A 16,484-nucleotide genomic window follows, 5' to 3' on the forward strand; every position below is an offset into this window, starting at 1 on the left:
TATGGGTTTAGGGGTGTCAAGGTTATTTTTGTGGTATGGGGGATATAGGTTTTGGGGTGCCACAGGTAATTTTAGGTATTGGTTTTGGGGTCCAAAGGGTCATTTTAGGGTTCAGGGTAGTAATGGGTTTTGGGGTGGCAGGGGTAATTTTAGGTTTCAGGGTGGGTATGGGTTTTGGGGTGCTAAGGGTCATTTTAGGGTACATTGTAGGTATGGGGTGCCAAGGATTTATGGGGTTATGGGTTTTGGGGTGCTATGGGTAATTGTAGGGTCCAGGGTGGGTGTGGGTTTTGGGGTGTTGAGATACTTTAATTTTCGGGTTCATTGTAGGTATGGGTTTTGGGGTGTCAAGGTTATTTTTGGGGTATGGGGATATGGGTTTTGGGGTGCCACAGATAATTTTAGGTATTGGAATTGGGGTGCAAAGGGTAATTTTAAGCTTCAGGGTAGTTATGGGTTTTGGCGCGCCAAGGATAATTTTAGGTTTCAGGGTGGGTATGGGTTTTGGGGTGCTAAGGGTAATTTTAGGGTACATTTGGTATGGGGTGCCAAGGTTTTTTTGGGGGTGTTTTTTGGGGTGCTAAAAGTAATTTTAGGGTTCAGGGTGGGTATGGGATTCGGGGTGCTAAGGGTAATTTTAGGGTTCAGGGTAGGTATGGGTTTTGGGGTGCTAAAGGTCATTTTGGGGTTCAGGGTGGGTATGAGTTTTGGGGTGCCAAGGGAAATTTTGGGGTTCAGGGTGGGTGTGGGTTTGGGGGTGCCAGGGGTAATTCTAGGGTTCAGGGTGGGTATGGGTTATAGCGTGCCAATCGTCATTTTAGGGCTCAGGATGGGTATGGGTTTTGGGGTGCTAAGGGTAATTTTAGGGTTCAGGATGGATGTGGGTTTTGGGGTGCCAAAGATAATTTAAGGGTTCGGGGGGTGTGTGTTTTGGAGCGCTAAGGGCAATTTTAGGGTTCAGTATGGGATGGGTTTTGGCTGAGCCAAGGGTAACTTTAGAGTTCAGGGTAGACATCGGTTTTAGGGAACCAAGGGTAGTTTTAGGGTTCAGAGTGAGTATGGGTTTTGAGGTGCTAAGGATCATTTTAGGGTTGAGCCTGGGTATGGCTTTTGTAGTGCAAGGGTAATTTTGGGGTTCAGGGTGGGTATGGGTTTTGGGGTGCCAAGGGTAATTTTGGGGTTCAGGGTGGGTGTGGGTTTAGGGGTGCCAAGGGTAACCTTAGGGTTCAGGGTGGGTATAGATTTTGGGCTGCCAAGGTTAATTTTAGGGTTCAGGGTGGGTATGGGTTTTTGGGTGCTAAGGGTCATTTTAGGGTTGAGCCTGGGTATAGGTTTTGTAGTGCAAGGGCAATTTTGGGGTTCAGGGTGGGTATGGGTTTTAGGGTGCCAAGGGTAATTTTAGGGTTCCGGGAGGGTGTGGGTTTAGGGGTGCCAAGGGTAACAGTAGTGTTCAGGGTGGGTATGGTTTTTGGGGTGCTCAGGGTAATTTGGGGGTTCAGAGCATGTGTGGATTTAGGGGTGCCAAGGGTAACCTTAGGGTTCAGGGTGGGTATGGGTTTTAGGGTGTCGAGGATAATTTGAGGGTTCAGGGTGGGTTTTGAGGTAGCAAGGGTAATTTTAGGGCTCAGGGTGGGTATGGGTTTAGGGATACCAAGGGTCGTTTTAAAGTTCAGTGTGGGTATGGGTTTTCCGGGTGCCATGGGTGATTTTAGGGTTCAGGGTGGGTGTGGGTTTTGGGGTGCCAAGGGTAATTTTAAGGTTCAGTATGGGTATGAATTTTGGGGTGCAAAGGGTAATTTTGGGGTTCAGGGTGGGTGTTGGTTTTGGGGTGCAAGGGTAATCTTAGCGTTCAGAGTAGGTAAGGGTTTAGTATGCCAATGGTAATATCAGGGTTCTTTGTAGGTATGGGTTAAGGGGTGTCAAGGTTATTTTTGGGGTATGGGGGATATAGGTGTTGGGGTGCCACGGGTAATTTTAGGTATTGGTTTTGGGGTCCAAAGGGTCATTTTAGGGTTCAGGGTAGTAATGGGTTTTGGGGTGCCAGGGGTAATTTTAGGTTTCAGGGTGGGTATGGGTTTTGGGGTGCTAAGGGTAATTTTAGGGTACATTTGGTATGGGGTGCCAAGGTTTATTTGGGGGTGTTTTTTGGGGTGCTAAAAGTAATTTTAGGGTTCAGGGTAGGTATGGGTTTTGGGGTGCTAAAGGTCATTTTGGGGTTCAGGGTGCGTATGAGTTTTGGGGTGCCAAGGGAAATTTTGGGGTTCAGGGTGGGTGTGGGTTTGGGGGTGCCAGGGGTAATTCTAGGGTTCAGGGTGGGTATGGGTTATAGCGTGCCAATCGTCATTTTGGGGCTCAGGATGGGTATGGGTTTTGGGGTGCTAAGGGTAATTTTAGGGTTCAGGATGGATGTGGGTTTTGGGGTGCCAAGGATAATTTAAGGGTTCGGTGGGTGTGGGTTTTGGGGATCTTAGAGCAATTTTAGGGTTCAGTATGGGATGGGTTTTGGCTGAGCCAAGGGTAACTTTAGAGTTCAGGGTAGACATCGGTTTTAGGGAGCCAAGGGTAGTTTTAGGGTTCAGAGTATGGGTTTTGAGGTGCTAAGGATCATTTTAGGGTTGGGCCTGGGTATGGCTTTTGTAGTGCAAGGGTAATTTTGGGGTTCAGGGTGGGTATGGGTTTTGGGGTGCCAAGGGTAATTTTGGGGTTCAGGGCGGGTGTGGGTTTAGGGGTGCCAAGGGTAACCTTAGGGTTCAGGGTGGGTATAGATTTTGGGCTGCCAAGGTTAATTTTAGGGTTCAGGGTGGGTATGGGTTTTGGGGTACTAAGGGTCATTTTAGGGTTGAGCCTGGGTATGGGTTTTGTAGTGCAAGGGCAATTTTGGGGTTCAGGGTGGGTATGGGTTTTGGGGTGCCAGGGGTAATTTTGGGGTTCCGGGCGGGTGTGGGTTTAGGGGTGCCAAGGGTAACAGTAGTGTTCAGGGTGGGTATGGGTTTTGGGGTGCTAAGGGTAATTTTGGGGTTCAGGGCGGGTGTGGGTTTAGGGGTGCCAAGGGTAACCTTAGGGTTCAGGGTGGGTATGGGTTTTAGGGTGTCGAGGATAATTTGAGGGTTCAGGGTGGGTTTTGAGGTAGCAAGGGTAATTTTAGGGCTCAGGGTGGGTATGGGTTTAGGGGTACCAAGGGTCATTTTAAAGGTCGGAATGGGTTTTGGGGTGCCATGGGTGATTTTAGGGTTCAGGGTGGGTGTGGGTTTTGGGGTGCCAAGGGTAATTTTAGGGTTCATTATGGGATGGGTATTGGCGAGCTAAGGGTAATTTTAGAGTTCAGGGTGGGCTTGGGTTTTGGGGAGTCAAGGGTCGTTGTAGGGTTCAGAGTATAGGTTTAGGGGTGCTAAGGGTAATTTTAGGGTTCAGGGTGGGTATGGGTTTTGGGGTGCCAAGAGTAATTTTAGGGTTCAGGGTGGGTATGGGTTTGTGGTGCCAAGGTTAATTTTAGGGTTCATGGTGGGTATGGGTTTGGGTTGCTAAGGGTCATTTTAGGGTTGAGCCGGGGTATGGGTTTTGGGGTGCCAAGGGTAATTTTGGGGTTCAAGGTGGATGTGGGGTTTGGGGTGACAAGAGTAACCTTAGGAGTCAGGGTGGGTATGGCTTTTGGGGTACCAAGGTTCATTTTAAAGTTCAAGGTGGGTATGGGTTTTGATGAGCTAAGGGTAGTTTTAGGGTTCACAGTGGGTATGGGTGTTGGGGTGCTAAGGGTAATTTTAGGGTTCAGGGTAGGTATGAATTTTGGGGTGCTAAGGGTAGTTTTAGGTTTGAGACTGGGTATGGGTTTTGGGGTGCCAAGGGTAATTATGGGGTTCAGGGTGGGAAAGGGTTTTGGGGTGCCAAGGAAAATTTTGGGGTTCAGAGTGGAGTGGGTTTTGGGGTGCTAAGGGTAATTCTAGGGTTCAGGTTGAGTATGGGTTTTAGGGTGCCAATGGTAATTTTAGGGCTCCGGTGGGTGTGGGTTTTGGGGTGCCAAGGGTAATTGTAGGGCTCAGGGTTGATATGGGTTTTGGGGAGCCAAGTGTAGTTTTAGGGTTCAGAGTGAGTATTGGTTTTGGGTTGCTAAGGCTAATTTTTGGGTTTATTGTAGGTATGGGTTTTGGGGCGCCAATAGTAATTTTAGGGTTCAGGGTGGGTATGGGTTTTGGGGTGCTAAAGGTAATTTTAGGGTTGAGCCTGGGTATGGGTTTTGGGGTGCCAAGGGTGATTTTGGGGTTCAGGGTGGGTATGGGTTTTGGGGTGCCAAGGGTAATTTTGGGGTTTAGGGCGGGTGTGGGTTTTGGGGTGCCATAGGTAACCTTAGGTTTCAGGGTGGGTATGGGTTTTAGGGTGTCAAGGGCAATTTTAGGGCTCAGGGTGGGTATGGGTTTTGGGGTAACAGATGATTTTAGGGTTCAGTGTGGGTTTTGGGGTGCCAAGGGTAATTTTAGTTTTCAGTATGGGATGGGTTTTGGTGAACCAATAGTAATTTTAGTCTTCGTGGTGGGCGTGGGCTTTGGGGAGTCAGGGGTAGTTTTAGGGTTCAGATTAAGTATGGGTTTTGGGGTGCTATGGGTAATTTTAGGGTTCAGGGTGGGTATGGGTTTTGGGGTTCCAAGGTTAATTTTAGGGTTCAGGGTGGGTTTGGGTTTTGGGGTGCTAAGGGTCATTTTAGGGTTGAGCATGGGAATGTGTTTTTGGGTATCAATGGTAATTTTAGGGTTCAGGGTCTGTATGGGTTTTGGGGTGCCAAGGGTAATTGTAGGGTTCTGGGTGGGTGTGGGTTTTGGGGTGCCAAGGGTAACCTTAGGGTTCAGGGTGGGTATGGGTTTTAGGGTGCCAATGGTAATTTTAGGGCTTAGGGTGGGTATGGGTTTTGGGGTGCCAAGGGTAATTTTAGGTTTCAGCGTGGGTGTGGGTTTTGGGGTGTCGAGGATAATTTAAGGGTTCAGGTTGGGTGTTGGTTTTGGGGTCCCAAGGGTAATTTTAGGGCTTGGGGTCGGTATGGGTTTTGGGGTACCAAGGGTAATTTTAAAGTTCAGGGTAGGTAGGGGTTTTGGGGAGCCAAAGGTAGTTTTAGGGTTCAGAGTGAGTATGGGTTTTAGGGTGCTAAGGGTAATTTTAGAGTTCCTTGTAGGTATGGGTTTTGGGGTGCCAAGGTTACAAGGTTATTTTTGGGGTTATGGAGGATATGGTTTGTTGGCTGCCACCGGTAATTTTAGGTATTGGTTTTGGGGTGCAAAGGGTAATTTTAGGTTTCAGGGTGGTTATGGGTTTTGGCGTGCCAAGGGTAATTTTTGGTTTCAGTTTGGGTATGGGTTTTGGTCTGCTAAGTGTAATTTAAGGGTGCATTGTAGGTAGGGTGTGCCAAGATTATTTTCGGGGTTATGGGGGTATGGGTTTTGGGGTGCGAAGGGTAATTTTAGGGTTCAGGGTGGGTATGGGTTTTGGGGTGCTATGGATAGTTTTAGGGTTCATGGTAGGTATGAATTTTGGGGTGCTAAGGGTCATTTTAGGGTTGAGAAAGTGTATGGGTTTTGGGGTGCCAAGGGTCATTTTGGGGTTCAGGTTGGGTGTGGGTTTTGGGGCGCCAAGGGTAATTCTAGGGTTACGGTTGGGTATGGGTTTTAGGGTGCCACTGGTAATTTTAGGGCTCACGGTGGGTGTGGGTTTTGGGGTGCCAAAGGTAATTTTAGGGTTAATTGTAGGTATTGGTTTTGGGGTGCTAAGGGTACTTTTTGGGTTATGGGAGGTATGAGTTTCGGGGTGCCAAGGGTCATTTTAGGTATTGGTTTTGGGGTGCAAATGGTAATTTTAGGGTTCAGGGTGGGTATGGGTTTTGGGGTGCCAAGGAACATTTTAGGTTTTAGGGTGGGTATGGGTTTTGGGGTGCTAAGGGTAATTTTAGGGTTCAGGGTAGCTATGAGTTGTGGGGTGCCTGGGGTTATTTTAAAGTTCAGGGGGTATGGGTTTTGGAGTGTCAAGGGTAATTTAGGGGTTCGGTATGGGTTTTGGAGTGCTATAGGTAATTTATGCTGGGTATTGGGGTGGTAAGGTTATTTTAGCAATTTAAGGGGGTATGGGTATTGGGGTGGTATGAGTTATCTTAGGGTTTTAGGTTGATTAAAAAAATGAGATATATATATATAGAGAGAGAGACAGGGAAGGGCACAGGACAGTAGAAGGGGATGGGTGGAGTTAGAAGGGTATAGGACTGAAGATAGAGATAGGTAAGAAGATAGAAAGGAAGGGTATAGGAGGAGAGAGAAAGAATGGAAAAAGAAGGGAAGGAAAGCAAGAAAAGAGAAGAGGAGGGACAGGAAGGGAAGGGGAGGGGGAAAGGGGAAAAAGGGAAGAGGAAGTGAAACGGGGAGGGGAAAAAAAGAGAAGCGGAAGCATAGGAAAGGGGAGGGAAGGTGAAGGTTAGGAAAGGAGAGAAACTGGAAGGAAAGGGATTAGGATAGGAGGGGTTGGAAGGGGATAGGACAGAGGACAGGGAAAGGAAGGGAATGGACTGAAAGGAAAGAAAAAGGAAAGGAGGGGAAGGGAAGGGAAGAAGAAAAGGGATGGAAAGTTGGGGTTGGAAGGGTAAAGGCGGAGACAGGGAAGGGCAGGGAAGGGAAAGTGCAAAAGCGCAAAGGAAAGGGAGAAGGGGAAAGGAAATGGGAAGTAGGAAAGGGGAGGGAAAAAAGGGGTACAGAAAGGGGAGGAGAAAGGTTAAGCAAATATGGAATGGAATATAAGAGGGAGGGGAGAAGGGAATGGAGAGGTAAAGTATGAGACAAGGAAGGTGTATAGGAGGAGACAAAAGAGGTGGGAAGGGATATAGGAGGAGACAGGGAAGATAAGGGGTATAAAAGGAGACAGTGAAGGGTGGGGGTATAGAAGGAAACAGAGAAGGGGTATAGGATTAGACAGGGAAGGGAAGGGGTACAGGAGGAGACAGTTAAGGGAAGGGAAGGAGTATAGGAGGAGGCAGGGAAGGGGCATGGGAGACAGGGAAGGGAAGAGGTATAGGAAAAGGCAGGGAAGGGGTATAGGAGGAGACAGGGAAGGGAATGGGTATAGGAGATCACACGGAAGGGGTATAGGGGAAGATGATTAGGAGGAGACTTGGAAGGGAAGAGATACAGAAGGAGACAGGGAAGGGGAGAAGCATAGGAGGAGGCAGGGAAGGGGTAAAGGAGACGGAAAGACGGGTTTAGAAGGAAAAAGGGGATGGGGAAAGGGAAGGGAAGAGAGGGATATAGGAGGAGACAGGGGATGGGTATAGGAGGAGGCATAAAAGGGGTATAGGAGATGGGGAGGACGGGTTTAGGAGGAAAAAGTGAAAGGGCAGAGGGAAAAGGGGAGAGGGATATAGGAGGAGATAGGGAAGGGACGAGAGGGGGATAGGAGGAGTCAGGGAAGAAAAGGGAAAGGGTAATAGGAGGAGAGAGGGAAGAGAAGGGAAGAAGGAAAGGGAGGGAAAGTGGGGATTGGAAGGATATAGGTAGAGACAGGAAAGGGGAAGGAAGGGAAGGGGAAAATGAAAAGGGAAAAAGAAAGGGACAAAGGAAAGGGGGAAAAGGAAAGGGATAAGGGAAGGGGAGGGGAAGGTTAGGGGGAAGGGGAGGGGAGGAAATGAAGGGAAGGAAACGTAAACAAAAAGGGGAAGGGAAAGGAAAAGAAAAGAAGAGAAGTGAAGGGAAGGGGGAAGTAGAAGGGAAGGGGTGAGGGGTATATGAGGAGACAGGGAAGGGAAGTGAAGAGGTATGAGGGGACAGGTAAGGGAAGGAATACAGGAGGTGACAGGGAAGGGAAACAGTATAGGAGATAGGGGAGTGGTATAGGAGGTGACCGGGAAGGATGGGGTAGAGGAGGAGACAGGAAAGGCAGGGGTATAGGAGGAGACATGGAAGCAGAATAGGAGAAGACAGGGAAGGGATATAGGAGACAGGGAAGGAAAGGGCAGGGGCATGGGGGAGACAGGGAAGGGTTATATGAAGAGGCAGGGAAGGGAAAGGGTACAGGAGGAGACAGGGAAGAGATATAGGAAAAGACAGGGAAGGGAAGGGGAAAGGGAAAAGAGGAAAGGGGAAAGGAAAGGGGAAGAGAAAGAAACGGAGGAGGAAAGGGAACAGACGGAATGAAAGGGAAGGGAGAAGGGAAGAAGGGGAGGGAAGAATGGAAGAGGATGGGTAAAGTAGGAGACAATGAAGGGGTATAGTTGGAGACAGGGAAGGGATATAGGAGGAGGAAACAGTGAAGGGAAGGTGTATAGAAGGAGGCAGGGAAGTGAAGGGTATAGAAGGAGACGGAAGGGAAGGGGGGGCATAGGAGACAGGGAAGGGAGGGGTATAGGAGGAGACAGGGGAGGGGTACATGAAGAGGAAGGGAAGGTAAGGGGTATAGGAGCAGTCAGGGTAAGGAATGAAAGGGAAGGGGTATAGGAGAAAACAGGGAAGGGGTATAGGAGGAGACTGGGAAGGGTTAAAGGAGGAGACAGGTAAGAGAGGGGAGGTGTATTGGGGGAGGCAGGGAAGGGGCAGAGGAGACAGGTAAAGGAGGGAAGGGGTATAGGAGGAGGCAGGGAATGGGTATAGGAGACAGGGAAGGAATGGGGTATAGGGGGGAAAAGAGAAGGGGTATGGGAAAAAGAGAAGGATATAGAAGGAGACAGGGAAGGGAAAGGTAATATGAGGAGACAGGGAAGGGAAGAGCAAGGAAGAAGGAAAGAGAGGGAAATAGGGGGTTGTTAGGATATAGGCAGAGACAGGGGAGGGCAAGGAAAGGAAATGAAGAGAAGGGGAAAATAAAAAGGGGAAACGAGCAAAGGAAAGGGGAAAGGGCACAGCACAGAGAGGATGAGAAAAGAAAGGGGGAGGGGAAAGTTAAGGGGATAGGGGAGTGTTGGACAGGCCCCAGAAGGCGGCTCGCTCCCTCCCCGCATGACAGAGCCCGGACACCGGCTCTCCAGAAACCACCCCCAGAAGTAACCCGTAACCCGTTCCACACGGGACACCTGCCCCGAACATCCCGTAACACCAGCCTGGGCCTCCACCGACACCATCGCCCGGGCCCAGCCGCCATCTTGGACCTTGCACCACGAGGCCGCGTGGCCTCAGCTCGACCCTAACCCTGGGCCTGGCCAGGCCCCGACAGCCCGGCACCACCATCCACCCGGGAGGTGAGCGGACCACTTGGCAGGTCAATGGGAGAGAGGAGTTCGATGGCTCTCCCCCTCCAGGTGCCGATCGCCCCCAGCTTCCCCCGGGCGCTGGCTCCACCCCCCTGCTGGGTGTCTGGACTCCCTCATCCCGGACCTCCCGACCTCCAAGGGCGAGGGTCCGGACATCAAAGGGCCCCAGCCCTATAACTGGGACAGCTCCAGAGCAGGAAGGCAGTTGTATCCTGGAGTCGAGAGACACCGTGAAGAACTCATCCTTGACGGACTGCTGGCGCTGCCACAGCCCTGCCTTGTGAACTGTCGTCCTGCCTGCTGGCGCTGCCGCAGCCTTCTGCAACCTTCATCCTCGTCGGGACCTGCTGGCGCTGCCGCGGACCGTTGTAACTACCACCTACGTCGGGACCTGCTGGCGCTGCCGCGGACCGTTGCTACCTACGATCATCTCGGGACCTGCTGGCGCTGCCGCGGCCCGTCCTCCTAGAACGCCGAGCTCGAGGATTGTGAGCTAACCATCTCTTCATCGCAACTACCAGATTGGTAACAAGACTGTCCCGCTACCCCCTTTCCCATTCAAGAGACTAGAATCGAGGGGACCCCTGAGTCCTGACCTCCTTGTACCATTCTACTGTACTTCAAGATTGCTTATAAAGAACGTTAAACCTTATCTTTGTGTGGTGTCCATCTGTGGGGGAGAAGTTACTTGTCTGTACGATCGCTGGAGACGGCTCTCCCCGGAGACCTCTCCCCTTGTCCTCGGCCGACCCTCCCGGTCCCGTCTAACATTGGTGGCCAGCGGCGGGATCCGAATCAACGCGTACGTGCAGAGAGTGACTCACCCCACAACTAAACCACAATGACAACCAAAGAGAGCGGAGCCACCGAAAAATTCCAGATGGAGAAATTGGAAGAGTACAGCCATCGTGAGTTAAAACAATTTTGCATCGAACTAGGCATTGCTACCACCGGTCTGAGCACAAAAGACGATTTCAAGCACGCCATCGAATCTTGGGCGGAAACCGGGGCCGTCAGATCCCCGGACCGAAACGTCGCAACAGAAGAGATCAACACCACTTCTCCCGAAGAACGGAGAGCGGGTCTCTCACAGGAAGAGATCCAAGAAAGAGAAAGAAACAGACTACACGAATTAGAGATGGCACGGCTCAAGATGGACGGCGAGCTAAAACTAGCGGAACAAAAACTGAACTTAGAACACTTACGGCTCCGAGAAGAGCGGGAAGAAAAGCAAAGACAAAGAGAACTCGAAGAAAAGAGACTGGCGTACGAACACGAGCGCAAGCTAGCTGAAATAGAACTACGGAAACAAAACAAAGAACTAGGGGTGCCCGAGCAACCGCGCACCCCAGGCGCTACGGAACAAAAAGTCCACATCCCCAAGGACGTCGTCCGAGAATACTATCGGAACGACGACATACAACAGTGGTTCAAGGCCTATGAGATCGCCATGGCCTCCCACCGGATCGATCGAAGTGACTGGGGCGCCGGTCTATGGGGGAGGTTCGTCAACGAAGGCCGCAATGCCCTGCTACAGCTCCCGGACCACCAGATGACGTCCTATGACCACATGAAGGCCGCCCTCCTCACTCGATATGGACTCACGCCCGAAATGTACCGCCAGAGGTTCCGCGACTGCACCCGGATCACGGGTACAACTTGGGTGGAATATGTGAACTATTTTAGCCGAGCCTTCGAAGGGTGGATCAAAGGTAGCCGAGTCACCACCTACGAACAGCTCTTCAATCTCATTGTTTGGGAGCACCTCTCCAACAACTGCTTCGTCGAGCTCAGGCAGCACCTCCTCGACAGTAAAATGACTGACCCTCGGCAGCTCGCCGCTGAGGCTGACCGATGGGAGAGCACCCGAGTGGCCCGGGGTGGGCCAACCGAGCAGAACCGAAACAACCAAGGCCCTCATCGTCCCCGAGGAGGAGGGGGAGGCCAGGGCCGGGGCCGAGATGCCGCTCCGGCAGCTCCCGTCAACAACACCCCACCCCCGGCTGGGCGGGGGAACCCTCCGATGCGCCCAGGGTTCCGAGCCAATGTCACGTGCCATCGGTGCCAGCGGGTCGGACACTATGCCAACGACCCGAACTGCCCCAAGAACCAGACTCCCGGGCCCCGCCAGGTCGTGGCTGCCGCCCTAGGAGAAGAACAAACGTACGAAGAGCACGAAGAATATGAACAGGAACAGCCCGAGTGGGAACCTGCCGCCATGGTCCTGGCCTGCCTAGGGGGAAGAGACATGGTTCCGCGGGTCCCCCTACCCACAAACACCCGAAAATACAGCCAGTGGGTGAACATCAACGGGCGCAAGGCCGAAGCCCTACGTGACACCGGGGCCAGTGTGACAGCCGTCCGCTGTCACCTGGTGACCCCGGAACAAATCCTGCCCAACGTCCTTTGCCCTGTCTGTTCAGCTGACAATTCTGAGAGCCTATGTCGGATGGCCTGTGTCCCCTTTGAGTGGGGAGGAGTGTCCGGCATGCTAAAAGTGACTGTCCGCGATGATGCCCCCGTGGACTGCCTCCTGGGGAATGATCTAGAGAGTTCCCCATGGGCGGCCGTTGAAAGAAGAGAGCACCTGGGGATGCTGGGCCTCCCAGACTGGGCGTGCGTAACAACCCGGTCCATGGCCGCCCGTGCCGTCCCCAGGCCCGAAGAGCCCGAATGGCCAGCACCTCCTCCCCCGATTGCTCCAGAGGAAGACGCAGGCCACCCTGACCCCCCAGAACGAGCCCCGGAAGAGCCCGCCCAGCTTCAAGACCTTCCAGACCTGGCTCAGTGGCGTCAAGAAGGGGGGCCCACCCAAGAACAATTTCGGCAGGAGCAAAAGACCTGTCCCTCCCTAGAGGGACTCAGACAGCAAGCCCTCGCCCAGAGCGCAGGAGACACCTCAGGGGCGCACTGGACCTACTGGGACAACGAATTACTGTACAGCGAGCAAAGAATTGCAGAACTGGGGGCCAGTCGGGTGCTGGTGGTACCCCTCCGTTTCAGAGACTTCCTTTTAAACTTGGCCCACGATGTCCCCCTGGCTGGGCACCTGGGGCAAGATAAAACCTACAACCGCCTGGTGACCCACTTTTACTGGCCCAAGATGCGAAATGACGTTTCCAACCACTGCCGGGCCTGCCCCACCTGCCAAGCCAGCGGCAAGAGCGGCCGAAAACTCAAGGCGCCCCTGCAACCATTCCCTGTTGTCACCACCCCGTTCGAGCGAGTAGGAATAGACATTGTGGGGCCCCTGGACCCCCGAACAGCACAGGGGCACCGATTCATCCTGGTCCTGGTGGATCACGCCACCCGGTATCCCGAGGCCATCCCCCTACGAACAGTGACAGCGCCAGTGGTAGGCCGAGCCTTGATGGGGATCTTCTCGCGAGTGGGCTTCCCCCGAGAAGTCGTCAGTGACCGAGGCACGAACTTTATTTCGAAGTATATGAGATCCCTCTGGCAGCAGTGCGGGGTCACCTACCGTTTCACAACACCCTATCACCCGCAAGGAAACGGACTGGTCGAGCGGTTCAACCGCACCCTCAAGGGAATGATTATGGGGCTGGAGGAGCCCCTACGCCGCCAGTGGGACGTGCTACTACCGTGCCTCCTCTTCGCCTACCGAGAAGTCCCCCAGAAGTCCCTCGGTTTCAGCCCTTTCGAGCTCCTGTACGGGCACCCTGTCCGAGGGCCCCTCAGCCTGGTGAAGGAAGAATGGGAGATGGCCCCCCTGAAAGCCCCTCCGGATGTCTACAAATACCTCCTGACCCTCCGCAACCAGACCAGGCGATTCAGGGAGGTCGCTAAAGCCAATCTGGAGGCCAGTCAGGAGGACATGAAGAAATGGTACGACCAACATGCCTCCTCCATTGAGTTTGAACCTGGTCAGCAGGTGTGGGTGATGTCCCCCACCGAACCCTGTGCCTTGCAAGACAAATGGACAGGACCCTTCAAGGTGGTCGAACGCAAGGGCCCCGTCACCTATCTCATCGACATGGAGTCCCCCCGAAACCCCCTCCGGGTCCTCCACGCCAACAGACTCAAACCACACTTTGTGCGCTCAGAGCTCAGCCTCCTGATGGCTACAGACAATGGAGTGGAAGAGGACTCCGAGCCACTCCCGGACCTGCTGAGGACCCGTGAGAGGGATGGTTCCGTGGATGGGGTCCGACTCTCCAATGCCCTGACCCCGGAGCAGCGCCAAGACTGTCGGACCCTCCTGTTGCAATTTGCAGATCTGTTTTCCCTCACCCCCGGGGTCACCCCCTGGTGCCTTCACGATGTAGACACTGGGGACAGTCCCCCTATCCGACATCGGGCATACCGAGTGCCAGACCGGGTGCGCGCCTGCATCCAAGAGGAAGTCACCAAGATGCTCGCACTCGGGGTCATCGAGCCCTCAGACAGCCCCTGGGCCAGCCCAGTCGTACTGGTGCCCAAAGCGGCCGCCCCAGGCACCACCCCCGAGCTCCGGTTCTGCGTCGACTATCGGGGTCTGAACGCGGTCACCAGAACCGACGCTCATCCTATCCCCCGAGCCGATGAACTGATCGACCGCATGGGAGCGGCCCGCTACCTAAGCATCTTCGACCTGACAGCCGGCTACTGGCAGATCGGCCTCACCCCCAGGGCTCAAGAACGATCCGCTTTCTCCACCCCAGATGGGCACTACCAGTTCACCGTGATGCCCTTTGGTATGAAAAACGCTCCAGCCACTTTTCAGAGACTTGTGAACCAGGTATTGGTGGGCCTCGAAGACTTCAGCGCCGCCTACCTGGACGATATCGCAGTATACAGCCGCCACTGGTCAGGCCACCTCCGAGAGGTCCTGCAGGCCCTTCAGCGAGCTGGCCTCACCATCAAGGCCAGCAAATGCCAAATCGGCCAAGGGTCTGTGACCTACCTTGGACACCAAGTGGGGAGCGGTCTGGTGGCACCTCTCCAGCTCAAGATCGCTCCATCCAGTCCTGGCAGCCCCCCGTCACCCAAACCGAGGTGCGAGCCTTCCTGGGGCTCACTGGATACTATCGAAGATTCGTGAAGGACTATGGCAGCATTGTGGGGCCACTCACAGAACTCACATCCAAAAAGCATCCCAAAACAGTCACCTGGACCCCAGACTGTCAAGCGGCCTTCGAGAAACTGAAGGCCGCCATGTGCACCGCCCCGGTGCTCAAGGCCCCCGACTACAGCCGCGAGTTTATAGTCCAGACCGATGCCTCGGACTATGGTATTGGGGCCGTCCTCTCACAGCTCAACTCCGAGGGGATCGATCAGCCGGTGGCCTTCATCAGCCGACGCCTCCTGGCCAGAGAACAGCGCTGGAGTACCATCGAGCGGGAGGCCTTCGCAGTGGTGTGGGCCCTCAAGAAACTCTGGCCCTACCTCTTCGGTACCCACTTACGGGTACAAACAGACCATCGCCCCCTGCAATGGTTAATGCAGATGCGGGGGGAGAATCCCAAACTGCTGCGATGGTCCATCTCCCTGCAAGGGATGGACTTCACTGTGGAGCATCGCCCTGGTCAAGATCACGCCAATGCGGATGGCCTGTCCCGCTTTTTCCGCCTCGACGGAGAGAGTCCCCAAGAAGATGGGTAACTCTCCCCGCCTTCAGCTGGGGGGGACGCATGTTGGACAGGCCCCAGAAGGCGGCTCGCTCCCTCCCCGCATGACAGAGCCCGGACACCGGCTCTCCAGAAACCACCCCCAGAAGTAACCCGTAACCCGTCCCACACGGGACACCTGCCCCGAACATCCCCGTAACACCGGCCTGGGCCTCCACCGACACCATCGCCCGGGCCCAGCTGCCATCTTGGACCTTGCACCACGAGGCCGCGTGGCCTCAGCTCGACCCTAACCCTGGGCCTGGCCAGGCCCCGACAGCCCGGCACCACCATCCACCCGGGAGGTGAGCGGACCACTTGGCAGGTCAATGGGAGAGAGGAGTTCGATGGCTCTCCCCCTCCAGGTGCCGATCGCCCCCAGCTTCCCCCGGGCACTGGCTCCACCCCCCTGCTGGGTGTCTGGACTCCCTCATCCCGGACCTCCCGACCTCCAACGGCGCGGGTCCGGACATCAAAGGGCCCCAGCCCTATAACTGGGACAGCTCCAGAGCAGGAAGGCAGTTGTAACCTGGAGTCGAGAGACACCGTGAAGAAATCATCCTTGACGGACTGCTGGCGCTGCCACAGCCCTGCCTTGTGAACTGTCGTCCTGCCTGCTGGCGCTGCCGCAGCCTTCTGCAACCTTCATCCTCGTCGGGACCTGCTGGCGCTGCCGCGGACCGTTGTAACTACCACCTACGTCGGGACCTGCTGGCGCTGCCGCGGACCGTTGCTACCTACGATCATCTCGGGACCTGCTGGCGATGCCGCGGCCCGTCCTCCTAGAACGCCGAGCTCGAGGATTGTGAGCTAACCATCTCTTCATCGCAACTACCAGATTGGTAACAAGACTGTCCCGCTACCCCCTTTCCCATTCAAGAGACTAGAATCCCTGAGACCCCTGAGTCCTGACCTCCTTGTACCATTCTACCGTACTTCAAGATTGCTTATAAAGAACGTTAAACCTTATCTTTGTGTGGTGTCCACCTGTGGGGGAGAAGTTACTTGTCTGTACGATCGCTGGAGACGGCTCTCCCCGGAGACCTCTCCCCTTGTCCTCGGCCGACCCTCCCGGTCCCGTCTAACAGGGAGGGGGTGGAGGGGAGGGGAGGGATGAAGGGAAGGAAAGGTAAAGGAAGGGAGAAGGGAAGGGGGTATAGGAGGAGACAGGTAAGGGGAGGAAAGGCATATGAGACAGGGAAGGGAAGGGGTATAGGAGGAGACATGGAAGGGAAGGGCAGGGGTATAGGTGGAGATAGGGAAGGGAAGGGGTATAGGAGGAGACAGGGAAAGAAAGGGAAGGGGTACAGGACACATGGAAAGAACGGGCAGGGGTATAGGAGAAGACAGGGGAGGGAAGAGAAGGGGTATAAGAGGAGGAAGGGAAGAGGAAGGAGAAGCAGAAAAGGAAAAGGGCAAAGGAAAGGGGAAAGGCGAAGGAAAGAGGGAAGGGGAAAGGAAATGGGGAAGGAGAGGGGAGGGGAAATGGGGAAGGGGAGGGGAAGGGGAAGGGAAAAGAAGGGAGAAGGGAAGAAGGGGAGGGGTATAAAAGGAGACGGAAAGGAAGGGGTATAAGAGGAGACAGTGAAGGGAAGGGGTTTAGAAGGAGACGGGGAAGTGAATGGGGTATAGAAGGAGATGGGAAGGGGTATAGGAGACAGGGAAAGATAGGGGTA

This window comes from Lissotriton vulgaris, unplaced genomic scaffold (assembly GCF_964263255.1).
Source record: "Lissotriton vulgaris unplaced genomic scaffold, aLisVul1.2 SCAFFOLD_324, whole genome shotgun sequence".
In the NCBI taxonomy this organism is placed as follows: domain Eukaryota; kingdom Metazoa; phylum Chordata; class Amphibia; order Caudata; family Salamandridae; genus Lissotriton; species Lissotriton vulgaris.